General features: G+C 34.2%; 1 long non-coding RNA gene across 2 annotated transcripts; it reads left to right on the top strand.

Moving 5' to 3' along the window:
• Positions 1-7,023: 7,023 nt before the first annotated feature.
• Positions 7,024-9,713, top strand: LOC114343830 (uncharacterized). 2 transcript variants are annotated; one of them, XR_007695743.1, is made up of 3 exons: positions 7,088-7,475; positions 7,534-7,736; positions 9,533-9,713. It is a non-coding gene; the product is annotated as an uncharacterized LOC114343830 (long non-coding RNA). The 2 variants fall into 2 exon arrangements; XR_007695742.1 differs by having other exon boundaries at positions 7,024-7,736.
• The last annotated feature ends 718 nt before the right edge of the window (positions 9,714-10,431 follow it).

Raw genomic sequence — 10,431 nt, 5'->3', positions numbered from 1 at the left:
ACATTTCCGCTTTCTATTATGAATCTAAGATGTCAACATATCATTTCTCTATATGTGAACTTCAGAAAAAGGGGCTGGGAAATGTGCACAGTTATGTTTAGCACGAAGGAGAAGGCAATAAAGGTGCCATATCTAAAAATTGTTTCTGACGATTTGAAATTCATATTTTACTCAGACAATTGTGGTGGCCAAGGAAAAAACAAGTATCTAATTTCAATGTATCAGTACGCTGTTACTCATTTCAAAATTTCTTCTATAACTCATCTCTATTTAGTTGTCGGCCATACTCAAAATGAGGGTGACAGCTGCCACTATTTGATAGAAAGAAATATCACGAAAGCTTTAAAAGGGCTATTTATCTACAGACTCACTACGCTATGCTAATCCGAACTGCTCGTTGCAAACAACCATTCAAAGTACACGAATTATGTCATAATGATTTTTTTGACCTGAAAAGGTTAAATACTAAAACAGCGACAATTTTCAATGAAGATGTACAAGAAAATACTTTTCATTTACGATATTTGTGAAATTTAGGTAAAAAAAGCTCTGGTACTCACTACTATTTTAAACTTCATTTGCACAAGAGGAGTACAGATCAGTTGATACCACTAAGAAAAAAACAAGAAAAGGTTTAGAAAGCATGGATACTATAGCACTAGAAAAGACTTACTACAAGACCACATAAGTGCTTATTTTTAAAAGGGTTCTTGTTGAAAGGGCTTGAACAAGTCACTAATCACGAGTATATGCAAATTTTAAGCACCCATATCTTAACTAATTTTTTTCTTACAGAAAAACAAAATAAAATAAAGCCAAAATATTTATAAAAGCAAGACCTACATTTTTTTACTCCTTGAGATTTTTCGTGTCACTAATACTTTTTAAGTTATTTTAAAAAAAGGCATTTTCTAAAATAAAAAAAATTTTTACTATGAAACCAAATTTTTTCAAAAATAAGAACTTCGAACCGGTCAAACTTACAGATCACATAAACAATAAATACTTAAAGCGTCTTAAAGTAAATGGTAAAACGCTAACGATAAATTTTATTTGGGGTGCGAAATAGGGACAGAAATTCACGATTATTTTTACCAAAAAAGGGGCCGACTTTTAGCTAGAAAGGGGCTAGAAACTTTTATAAAAAATAAAAATAAAGCTTTTTTTTAAACATTTAAAAAAGTTTTTTTTAATGAGTTTTTCCCGAAAAGTGCTTCATTTTTCGGTTAATTCAGGTTGAAATATTTGATTTGGAATTGGACGAATAAGAATAATTTTTCATGAGCTTCAGCTGTGCTTTTACTGTGTCGATAGACTTCATAAAAATAAGTACACCATTTTTAGTATCTTATAAGCTACATTTTTGCTACAAATATTTTTTCGATATCTAATATTTAATTCGATAAATATTTATTTTTGAGTTATTTGCGAAAAATCCGTCTGACAACGTTGTTTTTTTTTTGTTGAAAAATAAACATTTTAACTCGCAAATGACTTAAAAAGTATTAACATACATGGATAAAAAAACTCTATAGAACAAAAGTTGCTTATAATTAGTCAATTTATCCATTTCCGGACTTACTTTAAGCGCATGTTTTTCACCGCAAGGAGGGGTGTCACCCCCCGAAGTAAAAGCAATCAACGGCATAAGTCCAACTTTGAAGTGGAGTGTAACTAGAACCTAAATCCAAATCGTCAAGCAAATACGTCCGTCGTGGCGCTGATAATTTCACTCCAAAACTGTCATTTACTGAGCTATTGTTGTATTCATGCATTGTTCATGACGACTTATATTTGTCATCTTTATTGGTATAGAATAAAATAGAACAAAAATTACTAAATGATTACTATAGATTTGTTCCAACATTACTGAGAAACGTCATGAAACGATCACGAAACTGCACAGTAAACAAAATAACGCACGGTACGTATAATTTGGCTATCTGCTCGCAGTTTCGTGATCGTTCCATGACGGTTCTCGTCGTGTTGGAACAAACCTATTAGTACATAGTATTATTCTATGAGATAAACTACTTTCTTCGTGCACTATCTACTATCAGCGAATATATCTACAATTTTGTTAATTTGGATGGACAACTTCATTTTCAATACTGCACTGATTAAAAAACGTATGTATGCAAATAATATAACAACAGGGCCTATTTTTCCACTAGGCCCGTGAGGCACGTGCCTCGGGCCCGCATTTTAATGGGGCCCGAAAAGATCACCAAAAACGCAAAAATAATTTTTTTAAATTCTGTCATTTTACGAACAGGGAATGGTAAATGATAACAATACGAGTTATATTCATAAACCATATACCGTTCTTATCATAAAACTGCAATAAAAGTAGGTAGATTGCTTTCTTGGCATCAATAATAATAAACAAAATTGTTAGACACCACTCCAAAGGATTAACAAGAGGTGTCTTCACTTCACTCATATTTTGCAAGTATGCACTTTTAAATTTAATATTTAGTTTGATGCCGGTTTCTGCAAAGATAAGGTCTTGCTTGTTTGTATTAGTTTTCAGTCCTGTGCTTCTTAAGTTCAACTAATCTGTTCATTAATCATAACTCGTTTTATTAAATTTCTTTAAAAATTTATTTTTCCTAACTAATCCTTTCGTTATTATCATAAGTAACAAACATTTAAATGGCAGTGAAAAACGAAAATAGCACAAATTAAGAGAATAGGGACGGCAGGTATAAAAAATGCAATATTATCATTTTTTATACCCCACAACACTGCGCAAAAAGGCAGTTTGTCCTCCCATCCTGTTGCTGATCGATCTGTAGTGACGAGTGATAGTGATAGTGAAAATAAATTATGTGATGAAAGGCGAGTTGCAATCAAAGAAAATGATGACTCCAGTGTTGATTTCCAAGCGACTTCACCTGGCACAAGTACACCTCCTTCATCTCCTAGAGAAATCGACAATGTCAATAATTCTTTTTCTAGCGATATAGGGGATTGACCAAAATATTTAAATCCGGAATTTCAACAATATTTTATAAATAATCGACCGAATCAAAATATTGATAAAATTAGTGAGTGTGTTACACAATTGGATAATAATAAAACTAGACATTTGCAAAGTGCGATTTTTTTATGAAACGAAAGCTAATGGGGATAAAATTCTTCGCGAGTGGTTAGTCTACGGCTCCACGGGCTGGAAATTGACGCTAGCAGTAGCCGCAAAACGAACTTAAGCTTCCGCAGAACGGAATAGGAATAGCCGAACTGTACCGACTACAGGACTTGTGCGTAGTCGGTTCAGTTCGGCTATTCCTATTCCGTTCTGCGAAACCTTAAGTTCGTTTTGCGGCTACTGCTGGCGTCAATTTCCAGCCCGTGGAGCCGTAGCCGTTAGTGTACAGTCCTAAATGTAGCCGTGTTTATTTTATCTACGTTTGTAAACTTTTTTCCACGAAAATTGTTCTTTTAACTTCCGATGGGTATAATGACTGACATAATGATGAAAATATCAATAGGACAGCTATTCAACATGAGCGATCTCTTGAACATATTTCATTAATTAGTACGTTAGTCAAGAGAGGTAGTACCTACAGCAGGACAAATTATAACATTAATGGAAAAAAGTTATTTAGAAGAAAAGGAATATTGGAGAAACGTTCTTCAACGAATAGTAGCCACCATTAAATTTTTGTCCATGAATGGTCTATCGTCTATCCTTTTATGTTTCAACAACCAAATTATTTACAAAAGTTAATAGAAACTTTGAAGTTGCTTAAAGTATTTAAGTGAATTTGACCCATTTTTAGCTAGTCACTTACAAAAATATAATGACGCTGGCAGTGGAAACTTCAACTACCTCTCATCATCTATACGAGTAGGTATGTTATTACTATCTAATGTATTGCTCTTTTATAGACTCTACACCCGACATTCCACATATAGATCAATTAACTTTAATAATCAGACATGTGCATCCGACTGAAAAACCAGTAGTTTACGTTTACGTAGTTTACAACATGTTTACGTTTTCTCTTTTACCAATTTTTCCCCATACTGGAGAAAATTTGTCAACTGTGGTCTTACACAACAATTAAAAAAACTTGATATTAATAATTAATATTTATATTAAACAATTAAACAAGGTTTAATTGTTTAAATATAAATATTTATTGTTAATAAAAGTTAAAATTTCTGGTGCAGCTATATTTTTCTAATAATTAATGCATTTAAAAAAGTTATTATTATTATTAAATTATATTTAGAGGCCCGAAAATTATGTAGTGCCTCGGGCCTGATTTGAAGTAAAATAGGTTCTGTATAACAATACATTTTTACACAATATATTAGACGACAAGATGGGGCCTTCGACATATTGGCTCCCCGTAAGCTTCATGCTGCGGGGACCTCTGTTACGCCTCTGGATAATTGTATCCAAATACTAAACGTAGGTAAAGATTAAAGAGAAAACCCATTTCTAGATTTAGAAATATTGTTCTAAGATTCGGTAAATTGCAATTCTCAAATCTCTCAATAGTCACGTAGTTCAATTGGTTCAATACAAAGCATTATAATTTATTGCCGTCACCATAAAAGTTCATGAGACCGGAATGGATTAAGTTTCTAGATATGAGATGATTCACTTGCCGAATACGCCTATTTGAAAATTACGTTTTTAAATTTAAACACTCAAAGTAAAATCATATACCTATAACAGATTTTTACATAATATCAGACGACAAGATGGGGCCCCTGATCGATTGGGGCCCCCCGCAAGCTTCACGCCGCGGAGGCCTCTGCTACGTCCTGTCCTCTCTTTCCAAATACTTTGCCCTGAAGAATGAGTTGCAACAAACTATATCTCAGTTCATTCCTCATAACATGGACAAGATATTCTAGTTTGCGCTCTTTGATGGTGTTAATAATCTCGCATTTCTTGCTTATTCTACGCAAGACCTCAACATTAGTCACACGATCCACCCACGAAATTCTTAAAATCCGTCTGTAACACCACATCTCGAATGCCTTGAGTTTTCTAAAAAAAAGCTTCGGGAAGTGTCCAGGACTCTACTCCGTAAAATAACGTAGAAAATACATAGCAAGTGGTAAATCGTGTCTTCTGAAAGGAGACTGCATCATTATTAACGCTGATCTCGCTGTTCCTATGGGTCGTTTTATTACACTTGAGTGGTCGTCCCATTGGCTGTTTATGTTGGTACCAAGGTATGTGTAACTGTCCACCCTGTCAATTGGATGTTTATTAACCAAAAGCTGTGTATTTAATATTTATATAAGTTAACTACCATGTACTTTGTTTTTTTCGTATTGAGATCAAGTTCGTGTTCTCTACTTATATCTGATATGTGCGATATTATTTTTAATATTGCTATGCCCTCCCGTGATTACATTTCCCATTTGTTTAGTTTTGTTTAGTTTCCTGTAAAACCATAAGATCAGTTCCGTAACTGCGATGTTGGGGGCAACGGGGCAAATGTGATCTGGGGGCCCCCTACCGGGAGGTCTGGGGAATTCACCCCCAGCGCAAGGGGGGTCCGGAAAAATGTTTGATATTTAACATTTAACCTCTTGAAAGCTCATTTTCCCTCCTATTTGAACACCACACTTTCTTCTTTCTTTTTTTTTCAGCATGTCCTGCAATAACTATAAAATTAGCAGCGCTAATGATTACAGCTTCATCTGTATCTGACATTGCGGACGGATTATCAACGAATGCGTTCGTTCCCTATAATGTAAATGGTCTTACTTTGTACCGAACGAATAACCAAGCGAACACCTACGAATTCGTTCCTTCGTTCGTGTTCACTTTGATTTAAAAGCACCTTAAGGTGCCTTAAGCTACTGCAGTGTGAGCCAAGCACACTCAGTGAATCTGGTCAGTGTACTGGTGGGACTGATCCTAATGTGCTCATCTTATCTTATCTTTCTTATCCAGATGTGGTTCCTTTCACGTACCAAGATGTGGTCTGGAGTAAATTGATTAAGACAAAGTAGCTGGGACCTGGGGTCCCTATTCCGGTTGCATTTTAGTTTTTATTTCGCCAAAATAACTAATTTCCTCAGTCACAATTTATATGTTTACGAAAGGTCTCGGGGGCCCCAGCTTAGCCCGGGCCCCTCTCTTTCAATGGCATTTTAGGTTTTATTACGCCGCAATAACTAATTTCTTAGTAATAATTTAAATTTTTATGTTAAGGTCTCGGGGGCCCCAGCTTAGCTCAAGCCTCAGGGGCCCTGTTCTGTTCCAATTGCATTTTAGTCTAAAAGACTAATTTCCCAAGTGAAAAATTAAAACTATGTTGCGGTCTTTTAAAATTGTGTCATTTGAAAATAATTATTTCGTTGGGATCGGCTTTTAAAATACATATTTTTATTTTCCTCGTTAAAATCTATGCACGGGGCCCCCCTTGGTCGGGGGCCCCGGGGCACTGCCCCGGTTGCCCCAATGGTAGTAACGGCCCTGCATAAGATCTATTTTATATTTCTTTATCCCATTGGTTAGCTCTTTAAACGCTCCTTCTCCTTCATGAATATGAATGGACCCTCTAAAGTTTCAGTCCTCCTAAGGTTTTTATAATGATAATACAGAAAGGTGAAAGGTTCTAGATAATACAAGTTTTCTTGTCGAGAAATATATTTTAGAATTATATTATTAGAAACTATTAACTGTTTCTTGTTTTTTTTTTTTCATTATTTTAATGATGATACAATATAGAAACGCGTTTATTAAACTACACTATTGGTATGTGACTTATAAAACGGTTATCTGTTTTGTTGTTTGCATCACTCTGGCGCAATATTACAGAATTCTTAATATTCAGTTCTGGGCCCGGATTACGTACACTCGATACGCATCGTATCCGCCATGTTTTACTGTAGCGCCTTATGGGAAAACATGGCGGATACGATGCGTATCGACTGTACGTAATCCGGGCCCAGTCCAAACGTAGCTTAATTTTACACCGCCAGATAGAGCTTCACATACAAGAAGACAAGAATCTACAGGTCGAGCAAGTCTCGTAAATTTCACGATTGCGAGCCACGCTTCACGCAACCGTGTTTGCGTACTTGTGTTTCGAGTTGCGTGGTCGTGCGGAGTTATATTTACCAAATTTAAATGTAATAATAATATACTATTCTCAATATGGCTACTGGGTGTAAAAGATAAATCTTATTCTATCTGTTCTTCATGAGTTTTAGATAATTTTAGTTGTATTTCTTTGTAATTTTGTGTTGTACAAAGATTAATTTAACATTTTCTCTGGAAGTATTAATTTAGAAAGATAATATGCTTCATTGGTGTTGTGTTTTGAAGTGTGAAATGCAAAGTAATTGTGATAAAGTCAAGATAAAGTTCACTTTTAAACTGAACTAAATAAGGTATCTGAGAGACAACAATGGTTAAATGCAATACAATGTACAGGTTTTACTAGCGAAATGAAAATTTTCCTGTCCTGTCTGCTGTAATCATTTTATATCTGGTAAGTTACAATTACAACAGTAACGATTTTTGAAGATGTTAACATTTTAATCTTATAGGAAAATAGGAAAACCAGCCGACTTAATCGATAATAACAATCTCCAGATTGGGTTCCTTCAATAAATATGGGCTATAAACACAATGAAATAAGTTCCCCAAAATCTAAAATGGAGTGCTATCAAAGGAGAATTAAAGGAAAAAATATTCATATTGAAATTATTTATAAGGCACTGGACTGTCTTAAATTCTACAATAATACTAGGTGGGTAAATGATTTTAGACATTTTTCATTAAGAGTAGATTAAGATTAAGTAGATTTTCATTCAGTAGATTTAAGACTTGTTTACACGGGTAGAGTAATGATGCAAGTACTTGATAGAGTAGAGTAACTCTACCTGTAAAAATGCTCAGCACAGTAGAATAGCTGGTAGAGTGTATAGTTGGAGTTAAAGTAGAGTGACTAGCAACCTATGGCAAAGTAACTACTCTATGACCACCACTACTGCCAAAATGTCTACTCGGCTGCACACTCTACCCATGGAACACGCTCAATTATGGCAGAATAGAGTAGGTAGGAGAGTACATGGGGGCGCTGTCATTCTGGCTGGAATTGTGTTTTGTGTAAATAGTGAAAATGAAGTTCACCGAAGATGAAACTTTAAAACTTGTAGAGCTATAATACGGCGAATACCAGTGTTTATGGAATTTAGGTAGTGTATACTACAGAAATAAAAGTTTGCAGCAAGCTGCGGAGGATGAAATCGTCGAAAGAATGGCAAAGGAGGCTTTGGAGTAAACGAGCTTAAGCAAAAAATTAAGAATTTAAGGTGCACTTATAATCAAGAGTGTTTAAAAATACAAAAATCGGTTTCACTATACTAGCATCAGTACTATACTTGTACTCTCCTCATGTGAATGGTATCAAGCCATTTTTGGTAGAGTACTACCGCTACTCTACTCTCCTCAAAACTCTACCCATGTAAACAAGTCTTTACAAACAGTGGAAAATGAGGTAGCTAGTAGAGTAGTAGTAGAGTAAAATATACTGGTTTAGCAAATTACAATGTTTTAAGTTAATACAGTAGCGATCAACAGGTAGCCAAAACGTGTTCCAAGATTGCCACTGTAATTTTGAATATTTTTTCGAGGTATTTGGCACACGTATTCGTAAAATAATAAAGAATGGCGGTACAGAGCCCAATTTGAAAAATATATTAATATGTGGAAATTACTCTGTAATTATACAATATTTAAAAAAGAGCCTGTACCGCCATTAAGAAGAACAAAAAAATACACTTTCTTCAAATAAACTTTTTTATCTGATGCCTAGATTTTGTGTAATTTTGGAACTACTAATGAAATAAAAAATTTTAGTAGTTCCAAAATAACACAAAATCGGATAAAAAAGTTGTATTTGAAGAAAGTGTATTTTTTTGTTCTTCTTAATGGCGGTACAAGCTCGTTTTTTTATATTGTATTTAATTACAAAGTAATTTCCACATATTAATATATTTTTCAAATTGGGCTCTGTACCACCATTCTTTATTATATTAAGAATATGTGTGCCAAATATCTCGAAAAAATATTCAAAATTACAGCCGCAATCTTGGAACACCTTTACGCTACCTGTTGATCGATACTGTTACCTCTTAAGATAGTTTTAATAGTTATTTATGATATAAGTATTAAAAGTACAATTTTAAGACGCGCATGTGAAAGTTAACTTGAAAAAATAATTTTATTAATGTTTTGACTTCCACATCAGATGTCATTGTCAAAATACAAAATATTCATTATTATTAGGTTTATTCTAGCAAACAGTCAAACTAGTCAAAAACCGTCAGCAAACAGTTGGTCGGTAAAAGAACATAATACAGTCACCAGTGCGATCCCCTCTACTCGCGCTGGTCCACTATTCGCTGATGATTTCAAACTGTTTGAAACTGATGCTAAAACAAACCTATTATTATTATGCATATCATTATCTGTAAATAATATTTCTTCTGATTGTTAATTGTAAAGGATAGAAAAATTACCATTTATTTTATTTTTTTTTAGAATCAGCTGAGAGAAGTGGTCTACAAAAAACCAGGAAGGAAACGGAATATGTGGCTACGAAAGGCAAAAGAAAGGTTTACAAAGCAAATGTGACACATTTTTTTGAAATATTTAGGAATATCAGTAAATTGCATTAAAAAATGTATGAAAAGATTTTGTTCAATAAAAATGTTTATATTTATCAAGGATGTATTATTTGGTATGGCCACATATCGTCAGTGATGTAATAATACATCCTATCTGTTTTTTTCATGAGTTTTGTAAGAGAGACTAAAAACTTGTCTTAGGGTCACCTCCTGTTTTCATATGATATTTGTTTTGTAGTAAATTAAACTATCTATGAACTACAAAACAAGTCAAAACTTACATATGAACACAGGAGGTGACCTTAAAACATGTTTTTCCATCTCTCATACAAAACTCATGAAAAAACAGATAGGAGGTATTGTCACATCAGCAAGGATGTACAGTGATGAGTGCCCTAATAACCGGCAAAATATGGGCAACATATTTAGTTGTGAGATAAAAAGAAATGAAACTAGTCGAGCTGGGAAATTTAGCGAAATTAACCTTTAAATTTACGTTATATTGATCCCACCTTTACACATATCGGAGGAGTATGTCAACTAAAACTGTCACTGTGACAGTGGTAGTTTCCAAACTCGTCTGATATGTCTGAAGGTGGTACACAATCAATACAATCTAAATGTATAAGTTAATATCGCTAAATTTCCCAGCTCGACTAGTTTCATGTCTTTTTATCTCACTACTTAATACATCTTTTGTGCTATTTTGCCGGTTATTAGAGCGCTCATCACTGTATTTCTGGTATATCCAGGGAATGTCTACAAAATATATTTTGAATGTCCAGAGAACATTCGTGGACATTCATGGAATGT

Source organism: Diabrotica virgifera, chromosome 10, assembly GCF_917563875.1.
Source record: "Diabrotica virgifera virgifera chromosome 10, PGI_DIABVI_V3a".
NCBI lineage: Eukaryota > Metazoa > Arthropoda > Insecta > Coleoptera > Chrysomelidae > Diabrotica > Diabrotica virgifera.
The sequence above is the reverse complement of the archived record's forward strand: the minus strand, read 5'-3'. Positions and strand labels throughout refer to the sequence as shown.